This window comes from Salvelinus namaycush, unplaced genomic scaffold (assembly GCF_016432855.1).
Source record: "Salvelinus namaycush isolate Seneca unplaced genomic scaffold, SaNama_1.0 Scaffold1549, whole genome shotgun sequence".
Classification (NCBI taxonomy): domain Eukaryota; kingdom Metazoa; phylum Chordata; class Actinopteri; order Salmoniformes; family Salmonidae; genus Salvelinus; species Salvelinus namaycush.
Genome location: NW_024058285.1, coordinates 14936 through 39223, shown reverse-complemented (window position 1 = coordinate 39223; position 24288 = coordinate 14936). Strand labels below are relative to the sequence as shown.

General features: G+C 43.2%; 2 long non-coding RNA genes across 2 annotated transcripts; both read left to right on the top strand.

Moving 5' to 3' along the window:
• Window positions 1–4055: 4055 nt before the first annotated feature.
• LOC120037026 lies at window positions 4056–7026 on the top strand. The gene is made up of 2 exons (XR_005474732.1): window positions 4056–4102; window positions 6551–7026. It is a non-coding gene; the product is annotated as an uncharacterized LOC120037026 (long non-coding RNA).
• A 13172-nt stretch (window positions 7027–20198) lies between these two features.
• LOC120037024 lies at window positions 20199–21600 on the top strand. The gene is made up of 3 exons (XR_005474730.1): window positions 20199–20240; window positions 20489–20579; window positions 21535–21600. It is a non-coding gene; the product is annotated as an uncharacterized LOC120037024 (long non-coding RNA).
• The last annotated feature ends 2688 nt before the right edge of the window (window positions 21601–24288 follow it).

The window sequence follows — 24288 nt, the reverse complement described above, 5'->3', positions numbered from 1 at the left end:
TTCGCAGGATTTACTGGAATCTCAGACGTTTCAACCAGCGGCTGATCAGGCGTCTCCGACGTCTCCGACGTCTCAGACGTATCATGGGTCGTAGATGGAGGCTCTATCCGCATTGTGGATAAGCACCTGTAAGTCCTACTCTTTCTTTGAGAGGTGAGATGTCTGTGTGACCTGGATATCTGAAAGTAAAGTAATGTCATAAAGTCAGGAGGGAGGGTAAATACATCACATCCTGGACATCTGAAAGTAAAGTCATGTATTTACCTTCCCTCCTGACTTTATGACATCACATCCTGGACATCTGATCTGCATCCACCACCTGGGTTCTTTAATCCTGCCTCCACTGATACAACAACCAATTAGAAACAAGTGTTTGTACAAATTAGTATTATAGCATTATCAAAAGTTACAGTAATATATATATATATGTGTGTGTGTGTTGCCATAAGGTATTGAGGATCCTCTCCTGTCTCCATATTGAATGGACCACTATGGAACTCACACGTCACCTGACATCACCTGCCATTATTACCAACGGATGCAGATCTGCACATCACAATATATCCATCCATTGTACCGTCCATATCTTCTGAATGTACCGTCCATATCTTCTGAATGTACCGTCCATATCTTCTGAATGTACCGTCCATATCTTCTGAATGTACCGTCCATATCTTCTGAATGTACCGTCATATCTTCTGAATGTACTTCGATGCCATATCTTCTGAATGTACCGTCCATATCTTCTGAATGTACCGTCCATATCTTCTGAATGTACCATCCATATCTTCTGAATGTACCGTCATATCTTCTGAATGTACCGTCCATATCTTCTGAATGTACCGTCCATATCTTCTGAATGTACCGTCCATATCTTCTGATTGTACATCAGTATTAATGATGTGATTGATAAACAATGACGATGTGAATTCATGGTGGAAACGTTGTATGGCTCACCAGTTTATCTGTAATCCTTCAATAAACCTATGATTAAGCATCATACATTTGTTAGCTGTGATTTTAAAATCTGCCAAATATATTAAAACCTCCCTCTCTTCCTTGTCTGATTGGCTGTTCAGGGTTGTAGAAGCCTCCCTCTCTTTGCTCATCTGATTGACAGATCAGTAGTTGTCATCATGTTGCTAGGTAGAGTAGGGTGATATGCTAGTTTACACACTCTGCATGTGTCCTAAATGCACTCTATTCTGTCCAGAACCCCGTGGTCTCTGGTCTAAAGTAATGCACTGCATAGAGAATGTGGTACCATTTGGAATGCAGTCTATCATGTACTTCCTGCTGACTTTATAGATCAAAGGTCACATTGGGGGATCTAGACACTGAGCAACAGGAAGATTAAAGGTCACATTAGGGGAACTAGACACTGGCCAACAGAAAACATTTCACTATCTCTGCTCTGACTCTACCTTGTGGACATGAGTTGTAGTTACATCTTTGGTTTCCGGATTCATCCGATGACTTAATTAATAAACTTTCACTTTCAAGTTAAAATCCTTAGTTGCTACATACAGTTTTGGACTTATAAATGAATGTTATATCCATTGATTCTCCAATAAAATAACTTACAAATGCATCATGAGCAGTCTGAGAACCTGAGCACTCTGGAACAGGTTTTCATCAAGGATCTCTCTGTACTTTGCTCTGTTCACCTTTCCCTCGATCCTGACTAGTCTCTCAGTCCCTGCCACTGAAAAACATCCCCACAGCATGATGCTGCCACCACCATGCTTCATCATAGGGATGGTGCATGTTTCCTCCAGAGCACTCAGGACCTCAGACTGGGGTGAAGGTTCACCTTCCAACAGGACAACGACCCTAAACACTCAGGCAAGACAACGCAGGTGTGGCTTCGGGACAAATCTCTGAATGTCCTTGAGTGGCCCAGCCAGAGACCAGACTTTAACCTGATTGAGCATCTCTGGAGAGACCGGAAATAGCTGTGCCACAACGCTCCCCATCCAACCTGACAGAGCTTGAGAGAATCTGCAGAGAAGATTGGGACAAACTCCCCAAATACAGGTGTGCCAAGCTTGTAGCGTCATGCCCAAGAAGACTCAAGGCTGTAATCACTGCCAAAGGTGCTTCAACAAAGTACTGAGTAAAGGGTCTGAATACTTATGTAAATGTGATATTTGAGTTGTTGTATATTTTTCAACAATTTCCTGTTTTTGCTTTGTCATTATGGGGTATTGTGATGTCATTATGGGGTATTGTGATGTCATTATGGGGTATTGTGAAAAGGAAAATTCAAGATATATATTTCCACTGAGCTGCGCTTCGATAGATGGGTCGAAGATGGAAGCCTGGTTTGCCCAGCAGAGATCGCCATTGACCTTTGAAGAATCTATCTGGTCGTAATGTTGTCGAGCGGATACGTTATAGCCTGTCGTTGTTATTAGGAGATTGTCTGTCCTACGCCACGTACGTTTACAGCTGCAGCTGATACATCCTAGAAGTCGAGTTATCACTTCTTCTTTAGTCAATAAGAGTTCAAAGTTCATACCATTTTGCCATAATTAGCTCGTGCTGAATTCTGGCTAGTCTAGTAGAAATTCATCCTTCCAGCGTAGTGATCGTCACCTCCACGTGATCTGGTCTCATGTACATTTTGTTATGTAGAGTGAATATTCAACCATTCTCAACCACAGCTCACGCTGGGGTTTGCGTAGTCTGATGTGAATTGGGTCACGGGGGCTTTATACTGGGGAAGAGAAGGGCATGTTTCATCCCTCTCCAACCAATGTCTGTTCAGTTGGGCGTGGCCACCGAGTAAGCATAAAATGACTTATGAAAACAATTCTCTCATTTAGAAAGATAAAATTACATTTAATATTTTCACAAATAGTTTCATATTTAAACATTTAAATTGCATAACAATTCCATGTGAATCTGATGACTAGAATGTGTAGACTTTCCAAGATATAATTTATGCCGTCCTATCATCAGTAATAATGTCTCAGAAGACAACTGATCTGACATCATATTCTTTAAGTAACAACGGACACTTTCAACTGGTTGGATTACAGAAATATTGTTCCATTCCCCAACCTTTTGATGTTACCATATACTGTCTCTATGTTAAAAAAAAGTATTTCCAAGAGTCCATTCTGTAGAGTAGAGAGAGAAAAGGGGAAAAGGTATTTATGGTGGGGGGGGGGGGGGGTCATAAACCTCACCCAACAGGATAACGTCATGACACATGTTTTAGATCTGCAATGGCACACCTGTAAGAACCCTCTTCGTGCTGTGTCCAGGACGGTTGCAGAGTATGTCCTGCTCCAGCTTGCTTTGGATGAAGGGGAGACTGGCACTCCTACTTTGATATTCACTGGTTAACCTGTCCTTACACCTTTTGGTCCTGCTGTGTGTGTATGTGCGTGCGTGCAGGACTGTTGCAGAGTACTGCCCCAAGCTGCAGTCTCTGAAGGTGAACCACTGTCACAACGTGACTGAGTCCAGTCTGGACCCCCTGCGGAAGAGGAACGTTGAGATTGACGTGGAGCCACCACTACAGAGGGCCCTTGTGCTGCTGCAGGTATGAAGGCGAAGGACACACTCATGTACAATTATTACTGTCATTTATAACACAACAATTAGTGTATTTGAATAATCACATATCACCCCCCAGTTTTAACACTTAAGAACATCCGGCATCCTATACATTTAATGTGAAGGGCTGAACACACAGCGTCTTGTATTGTTTCACTGAGGCATTGATGAAAGCAATTGTACTGTAAGGACCATACAAAACAAAATGTCCATCTGAAAGGATTTGAAGTATCATCTATAATGTATTGTTGTTCTCTGTCTATTTCCCTGGTGATACTGCAGGATGTGGTGGGGTTCGCTCCCTTCATCAACCTCCAGATCTACGCTAAAGTACATCTGTATTACTCACCCAACCAACTGGAAACAGGTAGGCTAGCTAGGCTAAGGAACATCTGTATTACTCATCCAACCAACTGGAAACAGGTAGGCTAGCTAGGCTAAAATACATCTGTATTACTCATCCAACCAACTGAAAACCGGTAGGCTAGCTAGGCTAAAGTACATCTGTATTACTCATCCAACCAACTGAAAACAGGTAGGCTAGCTAGGCTAAAATACATCTGTATTACTCCTCCAACCAACTGAAAACAGGTAGGCTAGCTAGGCTAAGGAACATCTGTATTACTCATCCAACCAACTGGAAACAGGTAGGCTAGCTAGGCTAAAGGACATCTGTATTACTCCTCCAACCAACTGGACACATGTAGGCTAGCTAGGCTAAATGACATCTGTATTACTCATCCAACCAACTGGAAACAGGTAGGCTAGCTAGGCTAAAATACATCTGTATTACTCATCCAACCAACTGAAAACCGGTAGGCTAGCTAGGCTAAAGTACATCTGTATTACTCATCCAACCAACTGAAAACAGGTAGGCTAGCTAGGCTAAAATACATCTGTATTACTCCTCCAACCAACTGAAAACAGGTAGGCTAGCTAGGCTAAGGAACATCTGTATTACTCATCCAACCAACTGGAAACAGGTAGGCTAGCTAGGCTAAAGGACATCTGTATTACTCATCCAACCAACTGGACACATGTAGGCTAGCTAGGCTAAATGACATCTGTATTACTCATCCAACCAACTGGAAACAGGTAGGCTAGCTAGGCTAAAATACATCTGTATTACTCATCCAACCAACTGAAAATAGGTAGGCTAGCTAGGCTAAAGGACATCTTTATTACTCATCCAACCAACTGGACACATGTAGGCTAGCTAGGCTAAATTACATCTGTATTACTCATCCAACCAACTGACAACATGTAGGCTAGCTAGGCTAAAATACATCTGTATTACTCATCTAACCAACTGGAAACATGTAGGCTAGCTAGGCTAAAGGACATCTGTATTACTCATCCAACCAACTGGAAACAGGTAGGCGAGCTAGGCTAAGGAACATCTGTATTACTCATCCAACCAACTGGAAACAGGTAGGCTAGTTAGGCTAAAATACATCTGTATTACTCATCCAACCAACTGAAAACCGGTAGGCTAGCTAGGCTAAAGTACATCTGTATTACTCATCCAACCAACTGAAAACAGGTAGGCTAGCTAGGCTAAAATACATCTGTATTACTCCTCCAACCAACTGAAAACAGGTAGGCTAGCTAGGCTAAGGAACATCTGTATTACTCATCCAACCAACTGGAAACAGGTAGGCTAGCTAGGCTAAAGGACGTCTGTATTACTCCTCCAACCAACTGGACACATGTAGGCTAGCTAGGCTAAATGACATCTGTATTACTCATCCAACCAACTGGAAACAGGTAGGCTAGCTAGGCTAAAATACATCTGTATTACTCATCCAACCAACTGAAAACCGGTAGGCTAGCTAGGCTAAAGTACATCTGTATTACTCATCCAACCAACTGAAAACAGATAGGCTAGCTAGGCTAAAATACATCTGTATTACTCCTCCAACCAACTGAAAACAGGTAGGCTAGCTAGGCTAAGGAACATCTGTATTACTCATCCAACCAACTGGAAACAGGTAGGCTAGCTAGGCTAAAGGACATCTGTATTACTCATCCAACCAACTGGACACATGTAGGCTAGCTAGGCTAAATGACATCTGTATTACTCATCCAACCAACTGGAAACAGGTAGGCTAGCTAGGCTAAAATACATCTGTATTACTCATCCAACCAACTGAAAACAGGTAGGCTAGCTAGGCTAAAGGACATCTTTATTACTCATCCAACCAACTGGACACATGTAGGCTAGCTAGGCTAAATTACATCTGTATTACTCATCCAACCAACTGACAACAGGTAGGCTAGCTAGGCTAAAATACATCTGTATTACTCATCTAACCAACTGACAACAGGTAGGCTAGCTAGGCTAAAATACATCTGTATTACTCATCTAACCAACTGGAAACATGTAGGCTAGCTAGGCTAAAGGACATCTGTATTACTCATCCAACCAACTGGAAACATGTAGGCTAGCTAGGCTAAAATACATCTGTATTACTCCTCCTTCCAACTGGAAACATGTAGGCTAGCTAGGCTAAAATACATCTGTATTACTCATCTAACCAACTGGAAACATGTAGGCTAGCTAGGCTAAAGGACATCTGTATTACTCATCCAACCAACTGGAAACATGTAGGCTAGCTAGGCTAAAATACTTCGGTATTACTCCTCCTTCGAATTGGAAACAGGTAAGCTAGCTGACGCTTCTCAGAATCAGCTAAATATTTGAATCTTTTTGCTCTAAATACCTGTTTAGGTGTGTAATCCTATGTATTCATGCAGTATCAATGTTATGTAACTACAAATCTCCTGAAGTGTGCACTTGTTCACCACTCCCCATATATAAAGTATTGGATAGGTGTAGGTACGGGCTAGACCGTTTCCACAATGTTTATTATACCAGTAATTACCAGTAAATGCAGTGCATACTTAGGGACAAAGGACAGAATATTGGACTCTACTTTAATGTTCTGCAGTCTATGTAACCAGCGGTATTGTTTTTTTGCAGGTTTTCCTCCACTAGGAGAATGACCTGTTTCAATTGAAACACACCCTGTGTGCTGGGACGTCAATTAAGCAATTCAAGGACAAACAAAAACGGATGTATATGGGAAATATATTGTAGAACTTGTCTCTTATTTATTACAGTGATGTTGCAGATTATAATTATGCACTTAGGAAAAGACTGAAGGAAGCCATGCACTTTTCAGTAACGCTGTCATGAGTCCAAAAGATTCCTGCAGTATTTATTTGTATTTCATCACACCCTAACAACACTTTAGATGTTCTTGTGATCTATAGCTTTAGAAAAGGACCATTCCAACCAAAGGAGAAGACGTAAATATAAGAGCATATTGTTGAGTTTTTGTGTGTTTATTGACATGTTACTCTGCTAAATGTATGATACATACACCTCTAAATGTTTCATTCAGATTAGCTAGGTGAACTTTTTATATTAGGTAAATAAACGTTTTATATTGTGTGTTTGCATTGACCTTACATTGACTGAAACTATGCTCTTACAATATCCTTTTTAATGGTAGTTGAGCTGATCAGTTCAGGCCTGGCCCACCATTTTGTTAAAATGTCATTTTAAAATGTTGTAAGAATCTGGATACCATGATCTTGAAATCCTCCTTTTGCCTGTTTACTTCAGGAAATCTGGTTTTCCATTTGAACGTCTGAAAACATGTAGGACTAGTTGTAAAACCACATTAGTTCAATAAGCTTTCTCATATGGTAGGCTATGAAGAAGGACACATTTCTGTTTGTTTTTCAATAGTCACATATTACAATCCCAGTTTTACATCTTGGAAGAAACATGAGAAGAACTTGCAGTGTAAAGTACATTTTAATGTGATTGGCTGATCACCCCACATTGTATTGTTTCACTGAGGAGTTGCAGTATTGAAACCAGTTGTATTCTATGTGTAATGAGGAGCATCCAATCATGGAATATAAAGTTCTATCTATAACCTATGAGCTTTGTCTTGCTAGTTATCGTACTACATTATCTCTGGGTGGCAGTTGGAAGGAACAGGACTTCTCTTTGTGTAGACATAACATTACAACCAGAAGGAATGTTCTCTTCCTGTACCAAACATATGCCTGTACATGTGCACGTCGGTGAACTTGAAGTGAAATGGTTTGAAAACGTACTTAAATTCAGGCATGGAAGGTGCCACTGTACTACTAATTATCCCACAATGCTTCACTGCGAATTGAGAAGTGGGTATTTTTACTGTCACAGTACTCAATCTCCTGACTGTTAATGCACCAGGCTGGGAGCAACACAGGGTCAGTATTACAGCCTTACCCTTGTAACAGTTTAGGGGTTAAATGCCTTGCTCAAGGCCACAATGGCAGTAGGGGATGGCACCAGCCCTGTGCCTGTTATCTTTTAAATGCTGTGCTTGATTTAGCTTGCCTGGTGCAATGGAATAGTCCCAAAAGTGCAAACCCCACTCACCCATCTGGCACTCCAGACAGGCTCAAGCAAACGCTCAAGCAACAGGCTGAATGAAATCAACTTGAACTTTAATACTGTTGGTCCTACTACAGGAACCCTCACATGCTGACAGCTCTCTGACTAGCTGGAGGATCCAGTGTTACACCTCCTCACAGTAATATTATGCCAGTAAATATCTGAAGGCAAATGCACAAACATACAGAGACAGTGCTGAGGTAACCAAATACTGTATATGAACAATGTTGTGTATTTTGAGGTGTTCTTGTGGGTTGGCTAAGGCTTGGCTATGGCAAGACTTGAAAGTGTCCATCTAGCATTGATCAACAACCAACTTGACAGAGCTTGAAGAATTTTGAAAAATAATAATGGGTAAATATCCAATCCAAGGCTCACTTACCCAGAAAGACCCGCGGCTGTAATCGCTGCCAAAGGTGATTGTAACGTATGTTTTTTTCGATGTGCTACAGGCCAGAACAAGCCTGTTTGACATGTTGTTTTGCATATGGATGTGGATTCATCTGGATCATAACAGTCTTCTAGTGTTGTGATGACAGAGGCTGTGGTCATAGAGCTGTGTGGTCTTCAGTGTGCTGGGAACATGGTCAATTAAAGACCTGTTGTGACCTTAACTCATTTATGTATTCATCACTTTGTTCTTCTTACCAGGTTGGTGGTTTACTGGGAACTAATGATATTGTCTTATATTGGTTTATCTTGTCAGAGAACACACTGCAGGTCTGATATAACAGTTACACCAGGTTGTCTGGACCAGAACACACTGCAGGCCTGATGTAACAGTTACACCAGGTTGTCTGGACCAGAACACACTGCAGGTCTGATATAACAGGTACACCAGGTTGTCTGGACCAGAACACACTGCAGGCCTGATATAACAGTTACACCAGGTTGTCTGGACCAGAACACACTGCAGGCCTGATATAACAGTTACACCAGGTTGTCTGGACCAGAACACACTGCAGGCCTGATATAACAGTTACACCAGGTTGTCTGGACCAGAACACACTGCAGGCCTGATATAACAGTTACACCAGGTTGTCTGGACCAGAACACACTGCAGGCCTGATATAACAGTTACACCAGGTTGTCTGGACCAGAACACACTGCAGGTCTGATATAACAGTTACACCAGGTTGTCTGGACCAGAACACACTGCAGGTCTGATATAACAGTTACACCAGGTTGTCTGGACCAGAACACACTGCAGGTCTGATACAAGATGGCGTAGCAGTCAGACGTCTTTGTCTTGTCTCGTCCCATGTATATATATTTTTATATATTTTTCTTCGCATTCTTTTTAATATTTTTCCTAAACCTCAACTTCAAAATACTCTCCTGCAACCCGCCTCACCCAATGTGGTGTGGATCTGTTTTTTTCTGAAGTATTTCTATTTACCTCCGAACTGGAATACCTCAACTGAAGCTAGCTAATTAACTAGCTACCAGCTATCAGTCAGTTAACCACTGCTAGCGGTCATCAGCTAACCTTTAGCTCGGAAAGCTCTCGCCATTTCGTACAACACGTTTCAAACCAGAGCATACCAGACCTATTTTTCTCTCCATATCTCCGGATTTCTACCGCAAACTCTGAACTTTTTCATCTGGATCATCACAGCTAGCTAACCGCAACCCGGGTTGACTACTCCTGGCTAATGTTTCCGTCCCGGAGCTAGCACCAACTAGCCTGGAGCTAGCACCAACTAGCCTGGAGCTAGCCCATGCTAGACCCATCTCCCGGCTAGGGCTCCTGGGCTACTCCTGAAGCCCACTCCTCGGCTACAATATCCGGACCCCGATCCTTCACGACTGGAATACCGACATAATCTGCCCAAGGATCCCAACAGGCCCCTCAGGCGCGACGTCCCCTGAAGGCCCATTCTGCTAACCGCGGCCTGCTAGCTATCTAGAGCATATTGGACTGTTAGCTGATCCATCGGCCAGTTTCTTGGACCACTATACCCATTTTGCCAATTGGACTTGGACCCCTCTGCTACTTGGAACCCTACTAATTCCACGACTGGTCTATCGACATCACCGCACGAGGAGGAGAAAACAGACTTTCCCCCATCGCAACGTCCCTCTAAGGCCCTTATGCTAGCTTGCTAGCCCCAGCCTGCTAACTGCTAGCTTGCTAGCCCTGGCCTGCTAACTGTCTGAATCGCCGTGTCCCCAGCCAGCCCAACCACTCACTGGACCCATACGATCACTTGGCTACGCATGCCTCTCCCTAATATCAATATGCCTTGTCCATTACTGTCCTGGTTAGTGATTACTGTCTTATTTCACTGTAGAGCCTCTAGCCCTGCTCAATATGCCGTAACCAACCATGTTGTTCCACCTCCCACATATGTGATGACATCACCTGGTTTAAACGTCTCTAGAGACTATATCTCTCTCATCATTACTCAATGCCTAGGTTTACCTCCAATGTACTCTCTTCCTACCATAACATTGTCTGTACATTATGCCTTGAATCTATGCTATCGTGCCCAGAAACCTGCTCCCTTTACTCTCTGTTCCAAACGTGCTAGACGGTCAGTTCTTATAGCCTTTAGCCGTACCCTTATCCGACTTCTCATCTGTTCCTCTGGTGATGTAGAGGTTAATCCAGGACCTGCAGTGCCTAGCTCCACTCCTACTCCCCAGGTGCTCTCATTTGTTGACTTCTGTAACCGTAAAAGCATTGGTTTCATGCATGTTGACATTAGAAGCCTACTCCCTAAGTTTGCTTTATTCACTGCTTTAGCACATTCTGCCAACCCGGATGTCTTAGCCGTGTCTGAATCCTGTCTTAGGAAAACCACCAAAACCCCTGAAATTTCTATCCCTAACTATACAATTTTCCGCCAAGATAGAACTGCCAAAGGGGGCGGTGTTGCAATCTACTGCAAAGATAGCCTGCAGAGTTCTGTCTTACTATCCAGGTCTGTACCAAAACAATTCGAGCTTCTACTTCTGAAAATTCACCTTTCCAGAAACAAGTCTCTCACCGTTGTCGCTTGCTATAGACCACCCTCTGCCCCCAGCTGTGCCCTGGACACCATATGTGAATTGATTGCCCCCCATCTATCTTCAGAACTCCTACTGTTAGGTGACCTAAACTGGGACATGCTTAACACCCTGGCCATCCTACAATCTAAACTAGATGCCCTCAATCTCACACAAATTATCAATGAACCTACCAGGTACAGCCCCAAATCCGTAAACACGGGCACCCTCATAGATATCATCCTAACTAACTCGCCCTCCAAATACACCTCTGCTGTTTTCAGCCAAGATCTCAGCAATCACTGCCTCATTGCCTGCATCCGTAATGGGTCTGCGGTCAAACGACCACCCCTCATCACTGCCAAACGCTCCCTAAAACACTTCAGCGAACAGGCCTTTCTAATCGACCTGGCCAGGGTATCCTGGAATGACATTGACATCATTCCGTCAGTAGAGGATGCCTGGTTATTCTTTAAAAGTGCCTTCCTCACCATCTTAAATAAGCATGCTCCATTCAACAAATGTAGAACCAGGAATAGATATAGCCCTTGGTTCACTCCAGACCTGTCTGCCCTTGACCAGCACAAAAACATCCTGTGATATGCAACTTTTCAGGGAAGTTAGGAACCAATATACACAGGCAGTTAGGAAAGCTAAGGCTAGGTTTTTCAAACAGAAATTTTCATCCTGTAGTACAAACTCCAAAAAGTTCTGGGACACTGTAAAGTCCATGGAGAATAAGAGCACCTCCTCCCAGCTGCCCACTGCACTGAGGCTAGGAAACACTGTCACTACTGATAAATCCACAATAATTGAGAATTTCAAGAAGCATTTTTTCATGGCTGGCCATGCTTTCCACCTGGCTACCCCTACCCCGGTCAACAGCCCTGCGCTCCCCACAGCAACTCGCCCAAACCTCCCCCACTTCTCCATCACCCAAATCCAGATAGCTGATGTTCTGAAAGAGCTGCAAAATCTGGACCCCTACAAATCAGCCGGGCTAGAAAATCTGGACCCTCTCTTTCTAAAATTATCTGCCGAAATTGTTGCAACCCCTATTACTAGCCTGTTCAACCTCTCTTTCGTATCGTCTGAGATTCCCATAGATTGGAAAGCTGCCGTGGTCACCCCCCTCTTCAAAGGGGGAGACACTCTAGACCCAAACTGCTACAGACCTATATCTATTCTACCCTGCCTTTCTAAGGTCTTTGAAAGCCAAGTTAACAAACAGATTACTGACCATTTTGAATCCCACCGTACCTTCTCTGCTATGCAATCTGGTTACAGAGCTGGTCATGGGTACACCTCAGCCACGCTCAAGGTCCTAAACGATATCATAACCGCCATCGATAAGAGACATTACTGTGCAGCCGTATTCATCGACCTGGCTAAGGCTTTCGACTCTGTCAATCACAACATTGGCAGACTCAATAGCCTTGGTTTCTCAAATGATTGCCTCGCTTGGTTCAACAACTACTTCTCTGATAGAGTTCACTATGTCAAATCGGTGGGCCTGTTGTCCGGACCTCTGGCAGTCTCTATGGGGGTGCCACAGGGTTCAATTCTCGAGTCGACTCTCTTCTCTGTATACATCAATGATGTTGCTCTTGCTGCTGGTGATTCTCTGATACACCTCTACGCAGACGACACCATTCTGTATACCTCTGGCCCTTCGTTGGACACTGTGTTAACTAACCTCCAGATGAGCTTCAATGCTATACAACTCTCCTTCCGTGGCCTCCAACTGTTCTTAAATGCAAGTAAAACTAAATACATGCTCTTGAACCGATCGCTGCCCGCCCGTCCAGCATCACTACTCTGGACGGTTCTGACTTAGAATATGTGGACAACTACAAATACCCTAGGTGTCTGGTTAGACTGTAAACTCTCCTTCCAGACTCACATTAAACATCTCCAATCCAAAATTAAATCTAGAATCGGCTTCCTATTTGCAACATCCTTCACTCATGCTGCCAAACATACCCTTGTAAAACTGACCATCCTACCAATCCTCGACTTCGGCGATGTCATTTACAAAATAGCGTCCTACACTCCACTCAACAAATTGGATGCAGTCTATCACAGTGCCATCCGTTTTGTCACCAAAGCCCCATATACTACCCACCACTGCGACCTGTATGCTCTCGTTGGCTGGCCCTTGCTTCATACTCGTCGCCCACTGGCTCCAGGTCATCTACAAGTCTCTGCTAGGTAAAGCCCCGCCTTATCTCAGCTCACTGGTCACCATAGCAGCACCCACCTGTAGCACGCGCTCCAGCTGGTATATCTCACTGGTCACCCCCAAAGCCAATTCTTCCTTTGGCCGCCTCTCCTTCCAGTTCTCTGCTGCCAATGACTGGAACGAACTGCAAAAATCTCCGAAGCTGGAGACTCTTACCTCCCTCACTATCTTTAAGCACCAGCTGTCAGAGCACCTCACAGATCACTGCACCTGTAATTAGCTCATCTGTAAATAGCCCATCCAATCTACCTCATCCCCATACTGTATGTATTTATTTATTTATCTTGCGCCTTTGCACCCCAGAATCTCAACTTGCACATTCATCCTCTGCACATCCTACCATTCCAGTGTTTAATTGCTATATAGTAATTACTTTGCCACCATGGCTTATTTATTGCCTTACCTCTCTTATCCTACCTCATTTGCACATGCTGTATATAGATTTTCCTACTGTATTATTGATTGTATGTTTGTTTATTCCATGTGTTGTTGTATGTGTCAAATGCTTTGCTTTATCTTAGCCAGGTCGCAGTTGCAAATGAGACCTTGTTCTCAACTAGCCTACCTGGTTAAATAAAGGCGAAAAAAAAGACAGGTACACCAGGTTGTCTGGACCAGAACACACTGCAGGCCTGATATAACAGTTACACCAGGTTGTCTGGACCAGAACACACTGCAGGTCTGATATAACAGTTACACCAGGTTGTCTGGACCAGAAGACACTGCAGGCCTGATATAACAGTTACACCAGGTTGTCTGGACCAGAAGACACTGCAGGTCTGATATAACAGTTACACCAGGTTGTCTGGACCAGAACACACTGCAGGCCTGATATAACAGTTACACCAGGTTGTCTGGACCAGAACACACTGCAGGTCTGATATAACAGTTACACCAGGTTGTCTGGACCAGAACACACTGCAGGTCTGATATACTAGTTACACCAGGTTGTCTGGACCAGAACACACTGCAGGCCTGATATAACAGTTACACCAGGTTGTCTGGACCAGAACACACTGCAGGTCTGATATAACAGTTACACCAGGTTGTCTGGACCAGAACACACTGCAGGCCTGATATAACAGTTACACCAGGTTGTCTGGACCAGAACACACTGCAGGTCTGATATAACAGTTACACCAGGTTGTCTGGACCAGAACACACTGCAGGTCTGATATAACAGTTACACCAGGTTGTCTGGACCAGAACACACTGCAGGTCTGATACAAGATGGCGTAGCAGTCAGACGTCTTTGTCTTGTCTCGTCCCATGTATATATATTTTTATATATTTTTCTTCGCATTCTTTTTAATATTTTTCCTAAACCTCAACTTCAAAATACTCTCCTGCAACCCGCCTCACCCAATGTGGTGTGGATCTGTTTTTTTCTGAAGTATTTCTATTTACCTCCGAACTGGAATACCTCAACTGAAGCTAGCTAATTAACTAGCTACCAGCTATCAGTCAGTTAACCACTGCTAGCGGTCATCAGCTAACCTTTAGCTCGGAAAGCTCTCGCCATTTCGTACAACACGTTTCAAACCAGAGCATACCAGACCTATTTTTCTCTCCATATCTCCGGATTTCTACCGCAAACTCTGAACTTTTTCATCTGGATCATCACAGCTAGCTAACCGCAACCCGGGTTGACTACTCCTGGCTAATGTTTCCGTCCCGGAGCTAGCACCAACTAGCCTGGAGCTAGCACCAACTAGCCTGGAGCTAGCCCATGCTAGACCCATCTCCCGGCTAGGGCTCCTGGGCTACTCCTGAAGCCCACTCCTCGGCTACAATATCCGGACCCCGATCCTTCACGACTGGAATACCGACATAATCTGCCCAAGGATCCCAACAGGCCCCTCAGGCGCGACGTCCCCTGAAGGCCCATTCTGCTAACCGCGGCCTGCTAGCTATCTAGAGCATATTGGACTGTTAGCTGATCCATCGGCCAGTTTCTTGGACCACTATACCCATTTTGCCAATTGGACTTGGACCCCTCTGCTACTTGGAACCCTACTAATTCCACGACTGGTCTATCGACATCACCGCACAAGGAGGAGAAAACAGACTTTCCCCCATCGCAACGTCCCTCTAAGGCCCTTATGCTAGCTTGCTAGCCCCAGCCTGCTAACTGCTAGCTTGCTAGCCCTGGCCTGCTAACTGTCTGAATCGCCGTGTCCCCAGCCAGCCCAACCACTCACTGGACCCATACGATCACTTGGCTACGCATGCCTCTCCCTAATATCAATATGCCTTGTCCATTACTGTCCTGGTTAGTGATTACTGTCTTATTTCACTGTAGACCCTCTAGCCCTGCTCAATATACCGTAACCAACCATGTTGTTCCACCTCCCACATATGTGATGACATCACCTGGTTTAAACGTCTCTAGAGACTATATCTCTCTCATCATTACTCAATGCCTAGGTTTACCTCCAATGTACTCTCTTCCTACCATAACATTGTCTGTACATTATGCCTTGAATCTATGCTATCGTGCCCAGAAACCTGCTCCCTTTACTCTCTGTTCCAAACGTGCTAGACGGTCAGTTCTTATAGCCTTTAGCCGTACCCTTATCCGACTTCTCATCTGTTCCTCTGGTGATGTAGAGGTTAATCCAGGACCTGCAGTGCCTAGCTCCACTCCTACTCCCCAGGTGCTCTCATTTGTTGACTTCTGTAACCGTAAAAGCATTGGTTTCATGCATGTTGACATTAGAAGCCTACTCCCTAAGTTTGCTTTATTCACTGCTTTAGCACATTCTGCCAACCCGGATGTCTTAGCCGTGTCTGAATCCTGTCTTAGGAAAACCACCAAAACCCCTGAAATTTCTATCCCTAACTATACAATTTTCCGCCAAGATAGAACTGCCAAAGGGGGCGGTGTTGCAATCTACTGCAAAGATAGCCTGCAGAGTTCTGTCTTACTATCCAGGTCTGTACCAAAACAATTCGAGCTTCTACTTCTGAAAATTCACCTTTCCAGAAACAAGTCTCTCACCGTTGTCGCTTGCTATAGACCACCCTCTGCCCCCAGCTGTGCCCTGGACACCATATGTGAATTGATTGCCCCCCATTTATCTTCAGAACTCCTACTGTTAGGTGACCTAAACTGGGACATGCTTAACACCCTGGCCATCCTACAATCTAAACTAGATGCCCTCAATCTCACACAAATTATCAATGAACCTACCAGGTACAGCCCCAAATCCGTAAACACGGGCACCCTCATAGATATCATCCTAACTAACTCGCCCTCCAAATACACCTCTGCTGTTTTCAGCCAAGATCTCAGCAATCACTGCCTCATTGCCTGCATCCGTAATGGGTCTGCGGTCAAACGACCACCCCTCATCACTGCCAAACGCTCCCTAAAACACTTCAGCGAACAGGCCTTTCTAATCGACCTGGCCAGGGTATCCTGGAATGACATTGACATCATTCCGTCAGTAGAGGATGCCTGGTTATTCTTTAAAAGTGCCTTCCTCACCATCTTAAATAAGCATGCTCCATTCAACAAATGTAGAACCAGGAATAGATATAGCCCTTGGTTCACTCCAGACCTGTCTGCCCTTGACCAGCACAAAAACATCCTGTGATATGCAACTTTTCAGGGAAGTTAGGAACCAATATACACAGGCAGTTAGGAAAGCTAAGGCTAGGTTTTTCAAACAGAAATTTTCATCCTGTAGTACAAACTCCAAAAAGTTCTGGGACACTGTAAAGTCCATGGAGAATAAGAGCACCTCCTCCCAGCTGCCCACTGCACTGAGGCTAGGAAACACTGTCACTACTGATAAATCCACAATAATTGAGAATTTCAAGAAGCATTTTTTCATGGCTGGCCATGCTTTCCACCTGGCTACCCCTACCCCGGTCAACAGCCCTGCGCTCCCCACAGCAACTCGCCCAAACCTCCCCCACTTCTCCATCACCCAAATCCAGATAGCTGATGTTCTGAAAGAGCTGCAAAATCTGGACCCCTACAAATCAGCCGGGCTAGAAAATCTGGACCCTCTCTTTCTAAAATTATCTGCCGAAATTGTTGCAACCCCTATTACTAGCCTGTTCAACCTCTCTTTCGTATCGTCTGAGATTCCCATAGATTGGAAAGCTGCCGTGGTCACCCCCCTCTTCAAAGGGGGAGACACTCTAGACCCAAACTGCTACAGACCTATATCTATTCTACCCTGCCTTTCTAAGGTCTTTGAAAGCCAAGTTAACAAACAGATTACTGACCATTTTGAATCCCACCGTACCTTCTCTGCTATGCAATCTGGTTACAGAGCTGGTCATGGGTACACCTCAGCCACGCTCAAGGTCCTAAACGATATCATAACCGCCATCGATAAGAGACATTACTGTGCAGCCGTATTCATCGACCTGGCTAAGGCTTTCGACTCTGTCAATCACAACATTGGCAGACTCAATAGCCTTGGTTTCTCAAATGATTGCCTCGCTTGGTTCAACAACTACTTCTCTGATAGAGTTCACTATGTCAAATCGGTGGGCCTGTTGTCCGGACCTCTGGCAGTCTCTATGGGGGTGCCACAGGGTTCAATTCTCGAGTCGACTCTCTTCTCTGTATACATCAATGATGTTGCTCTTGCTGCTGGTGATTCTCTGATACACCTCTACGCAGACGACACCATTCTGTATACCTCTGGCCCTTCGTTGGACACTGTGTTAACTAACCTCCAGATGAGCTTCAATGCTATACAACTCTCCTTCCGTGGCCTCCAACTGTTCTTAAATGCAAGTAAAACTAAATACATGCTCTTGAACCGATCGCTGCCCGCCCGTCCAGCATCACTACTCTGGACGGTTCTGACTTAGAATATGTGGACAACTACAAATACCCTAGGTGTCTGGTTAGACTGTAAACTCTCCTTCCAGACTCACATTAAACATCTCCAATCCAAAATTAAATCTAGAATCGGCTTCCTATTTGCAACATCCTTCACTCATGCTGCCAAACATACCCTTGTAAAACTGACCATCCTACCAATCCTCGACTTCGGCGATGTCATTTACAAAATAGCGTCCTACACTCCACTCAACAAATTGGATGCAGTCTATCACAGTGCCATCCGTTTTGTCACCAAAGCCCCATATACTACCCACCACTGCGACCTGTATGCTCTCGTTGGCTGGCCCTTGCTTCATACTCGTCGCCCACTGGCTCCAGGTCATCTACAAGTCTCTGCTAGGTAAAGCCCCGCCTTATCTCAGCTCACTGGTCACCATAGCAGCACCCACCTGTAGCACGCGCTCCAGCAGGTATATTTCACTAGTCATCCCCAAAGCCAATTCTTCCTTTGGCCGCCTCTCCTTCCAGTTCTCTGCTGCCAATGACTGGAACGAACTGCAAAAATCTCCGAAGCTGGAGACTCTTACCTCCCTCACTATCTTTAAGCACCAGCTGTCAGAGCACCTCACAGATCACTGCACCTGTAATTAGCTCATCTGTAAATAGCCCATCCAATCTACCTCATCCCCATACTGTATGTATTTATTTATTTATCTTGCGCCTTTGCACCCCAGAATCTCAACTTGCACATTCATCCTCTGCACATCCTACCATTCCAGTGTTTAATTGCTATATAGTAATTACTTTGCCACCATGGCTTATTTATTGCCTTACCTCTCTTATCCTACCTCATTTGCACATGCTGTATATAGATTTTCCTACTGTATTATTGATTGTATGTTTGTTTATTCCATGTGTTGTTGTATGTGTCAAATGCTTTGCTTTATCTTAGCCAGGTCGCAGTTGCAAATGAGACCTTGTTCTCAACTAGCCTACCTGGTTAAATAAAGGCGAAAAAAAAGACAGGTACACCAGGTTGTCTGGACCAGAACACACTGCAGGCCTGATATAACAGTTACACCAGGTTGTCTGGACCAGAAGACACTGCAGGTCTGATATAACAGTTACACCAGGTTGTCTGGACCAGAACACACTGCAGGCCTGATATAACAGTTACACCAGGTTGTCTGGACCAGAACACACTGCAGGTCTGATATAACAGTTACACCAGGTTGTCTGGACCAGAACACACTGCAGGTCTGATATACTAGTTACACCAGGTTGTCTGGACCAGAACACACTGCAGGCCTGATATAACAGTTACACCAGGTTGTCTGGACCAGAACACACTGCAGGTCTGATATAACAGTTACACCAGGTTGTCTGGACCAGAACACACTGCAGGCCTGATATAACAGTTACACCAGGTCGTTCTTCTCCACGTCTCTTTTGGATGTCCTGGATTTCTCTTCCCATCCGGTGTACTGTGTATTAATTGCAGGCTGTGTTTTGGTGATAGTCTGCATACTATATGTCCCAGCCATTGCCATCTTTTGTTCTTCACCATCAAGGTCAAGGGTGTTGTGTCTGTCTCAAATTAAACGTCCCCTCAAACAGATCTTTATTCATCCATTGTCAGTGGAAATGTGTATATTTCCTGCCACAGACAGTACCCAACCCTCTGAAACACTGTTCACGTAACAGGCAATTAAACAATTAAGATATATTTCATCTGAAAATGTTTATTGAAAACATAAATACATTTGCCCAATAAGCACTTGTTGTCTTTAAAAGACAGTGTTACAGTTGTTGTTTAGCTAAAATGGTTCTATGTAGATCTTTTAGGGGTCTCGTATATTAAGAATGCAATAAAACCCCTTTAAGTTGTATCTATATATTATTTTCTAAGAGTATAGTGAGTGACATTGTGTGCATTGAGTGTTGACTTATTTGATGACCTGGAGCGAGTTTGCATAGGTTTTCTGAAGAATCAATTTACATCATGTTTTTGTACCAAGATTAGCCAAAATCATGTGTTCTTAGGGAAATGCTTAGGGGGTTGGGGTAATGGAAATGACCTGGACAGGTAGGATAAAAGACGTAACAGCAGAGAGGCAACTCATTCTCTGGACCACATCGCAGTCTGCTTCTACCAACTCCAGAATCTCCAGGTTAGTTGAACTTTATTATTATTGTTGTCCTAGGAGGAAGGGTTTTCTAGACAATGTGTGTCTGCTTCTGCTTTGCTTGTTCTTTGGAGTCTGGAACGCCCGGGTTACTGTAAAATGTCTTTGTGACAAACGCTGATGTAAAAAAAGGATTTAGAAATTAATTTGATTAATTGATTGGTTGATTGGTTGATTGGTTGGTTAATTGATTGACTTATTGTCCAACCTGGATGGGGGTGTTTTTTGTGTAGGAAAGGATGAGGCACCAGGGTGTGTTAGTGCTGGTCACTCTGCTGGGTTTCCTGTTGGCAAACCAGCTCAACCAGGTTAACGCTAAGGAAGGTATGTCTAGTGTGTGTGTGTTTGTATGTTGTGTGTGTACATTTTTTCCTACCTTATCAGGACCACAATCTCCTGACAAGTCACTAGAATGTCCTGACAAGTCACTAGAATGTCCGGACAAGTCACTAGAATGTCCGGACAAGTCACTAGAATGTCCGGACAAGTCACTAGAATGTCCGGACAAGTCACTAGAATGTCCGGACAAGTCACTAGAATGTCCGGACAAGTCACTAGAATGTCCGGACAAGTCACTAGAATGTCCGGACAAGCCACTAGAATGTCCCGATAAGCCACTAGAATGTCCGGACAAGCCACTAGACTGTCCGGACAAGCCACTAGACTGTCCGGACAAGTCACTAGAATGTCCGGACAAGTCACTAGAATGTCCGGACAAGTCACTAGAATGTCCGGACAAGCCACTAGAGTGTCCCGACAAGCCACTAGAATGTCCCGACAAGCCACTAGAATGTCCCGACAAGCCACTAGAATGTCCCGACAAGCCACTAGAATGTCCCGACAAGCCACTAGAATGTCCCGACAAGCCACTAGTGTCCCGACAAGCCATTAGAATGTCCCGACAAGCCACTAGAATGTCCCGACAAGTTAGGAGAACAAGAAAAATGTTGAAACGTCAAGACTTTTGTCATGTGCTGAATTAGTTTAAATGCTATTTTAGGTTTAAGGGTTAGGTTTAGGGTTTGAGGTTAAGGTTAGAGTTGGGGTTAAGATTAAGGTTAGGGTTGAAGTCAGGGTAAGGTTATGGGTCAGGGTTAGGTTTAGGCTTAGGAAAAATAAGATTTTGAATGGGAATACATTTGTACTCCACAAAAAGTCCTGAAAATGCATGAAAACAAAGCTGTTTGTGTGTTTTAAAGAGAAGGGTGTTTTTGAGTATGTAGAAGATGCATCGTTTTAATACAGTTCAATAAATTGTACTGTATGTCCTCTCTGACAGATGTGGCTGTCAGTGGGCCCAGAAAACTGGATTCTGCAGAGATTGATCCTATTGCTGAAAAGCAGGGTAAGTGTGTATGTTTCTCTTGGTTTTCTATCTATCTATCTATCTATCTATCTATCTATCTATCTATCTATCTATCTATCTATCTATCTATCTATCTATCTATCTATCTATCTATCTATCTATCTATCTATCTATCTATCTATCTATCTATCTATCTATCTATCTATCTATCTATCTATCTATCTATCTATCTATCTATTCAAGGGGCTTTATTGACATGGGAAACATGTGTTAACATTGCCAAAGCAAGTGAGGTAGATAATATACAAAATTGAAGTAAACAATAAAAATTAACAGTAAACATTACACTTACAGAAGTTTCAAAACAATAAAGACATTACAAATGTCATATTATATATATACAGTGTTGTAACAATGTACAAATGGTTAAAGTACACAATGGAAAATAAATAAGCATAAATATGGGTTGTATTTACAATGGTGTTTGTTCTTCACTGGTTGCCCTTTTCTTGTGGCAACAGGTCACACATCTTGCTGCTGTGATGGCACACTGTGGAATTTCACCCAGTAGATATGGGAGTTTATCAAATTTGGATTTGTTTTCGAATTCTTTGTGGATCTGTGTAATCTGAGGGAAATATGTCTCTCTAATATGTTCATACATTGGGCAGGAGGTTAGGAAGTGCAGCTAAGTTTCCACCTCCACCTTCCACCTTTGTGGGCACTGAGCACATAGCCTGTCTTCTCTTGAGAGCCATGTCTGCCTACGGCGGCCTTTCTCAATAGCAAGGCTATGCTCACTGAGTCTGTATCTATCTATCTATCTATCTATCTATCTATCTATCTATCTATCTATCTATCTATCTATCTATCTATCTATCTATCTATCTATCTATCTATCTACAAATAATAATGAAAGTAGACACTTGTGTTTCATTTTTAATAACTTTTGTTTAATCTTTCTCTGAAAAGACTCTTTGCCTCAAGAAGAACTAGAGGCTCAAAATGACAGTAAGTTAATCTCTCTACAACATAGTACATTGATACTAACTTTACTACTACCAGTAATGATAATAATGTAGCTTGCTGAGCAGTCAATACCTAGCTGGAACTAGTGTGTACATGTCCTGACACACTCCCAGATAATGATGTCTCTTATACTATGTACAGTATGACAGCTGATATTCAAAGTAGACACTTGTGTTTCATTTTTAATAACTTTTGTTTAATCTTTCTCTGAAAAGACTCTTTGCCTCAAGAAGAACCAGAGGCTCAAAATGACGGTAAGTTAATCTCTCTACAACATAGTACATTGATACAGTGTTGTAACAATGTACAAATGGTTAAAGTACACAATGGAAAATAAATAAGCATAAATATGGGTTGTATTTACAATGGTGTTTGTTCTTCACTGGTTGCCCTTTTCTTGTGGCAACAGGTCACAACTCTTGCTGCTGTGATGGCACACTGTGGAATTTCACCCAGTAGATATGGGAGTTTATCAAATTTGGATTTGTTTTCAAATTCTTTGTGGATCTGTGTAATCTGAGGGAAATATGTCTCTCTAATATGGTCATACATTGGGCAGGAGGTTAGGAAGTGCAGCTCAGTTTCCACCTCATTTTGTGGGCAGTGAGCACAGCCTGTCTTCTCTTGAGAGCCATGTCTGCCTACGGCGGCCTTTCTCAATAGCAAGGCTATGCTCACTGAGTCTGTATCTATCTATCTATCTATCTATCTATCTATCTATCTATCTATCTATCTATCTATCTATCTATCTATCTATCTATCTATCTATCTATCTATCTATCTATCTATCTATCTATCTATCTATCTATCTATCTATCTACAAATAATAATGAAAGTAGACACTTGTGTTTCATTTTTAATAACTTTTGTTTAATCTTTCTCTGAAAAGACTCTTTGCCTCAAGAAGAACCAGAGGCTCAAAATGACGACAAGTTAATCTCTCTACAACATAGTACATTGATACTAACTTTACTACTACCAGTAATGATAATAATGTAGCTTGCTGAGCAGTCAATACCTAGCTGGAACTAGTGTGTACATGTCCTGACACACTCCCAGATAATGATGCCTCTTATACTATGTACAGTATGACAGCTGATATTGAAAGTAGACACTTGTGTTTCATTTTTAACAACTTTTGTTTAATCTTTCTCTGAAAAGACTCTTTGCCTCAAGAAGAACTAGAGGCTCAAAATGACGGCAAGTTAATCTCTCTACAACATAGTACATTGATACTAACTTTACTACTACCAGTAATGATAATAATGTAGCTTGCTGAGCAGTCAATACCTAGCTGGAACTAGTGTGTACATGTCCTGAAACACTACCAGATAATGATGTCTCTTATACTATGTACAGTATGACAGCTGATATTGATATGAATATTTCATAAATACAGAGGCAGCTGCAGTAGGATTACTGCAGGAGATGCAGGGGACACCCAAATCAGAGAAGTTGCAAAATCTGTTTTGGGGATGGCGTTACAGATTTCGCAGGATTTACTGGAATCTCAGACGTATCAACCAGCGGCTGATCAGGCGTCTCCGACGTCTCAGACGTATCATGGGTCGTAGATGGTGGCGCCATCAGCATTGTGGATAAGCACCTGTAAGTCCTACTCTTTCTTTGAGAGGTGAGATGTCTGTGTGACCTGGATATCTGAAAGTAAAGTAATGTCATAAAGTCAGGAGGGAGGGT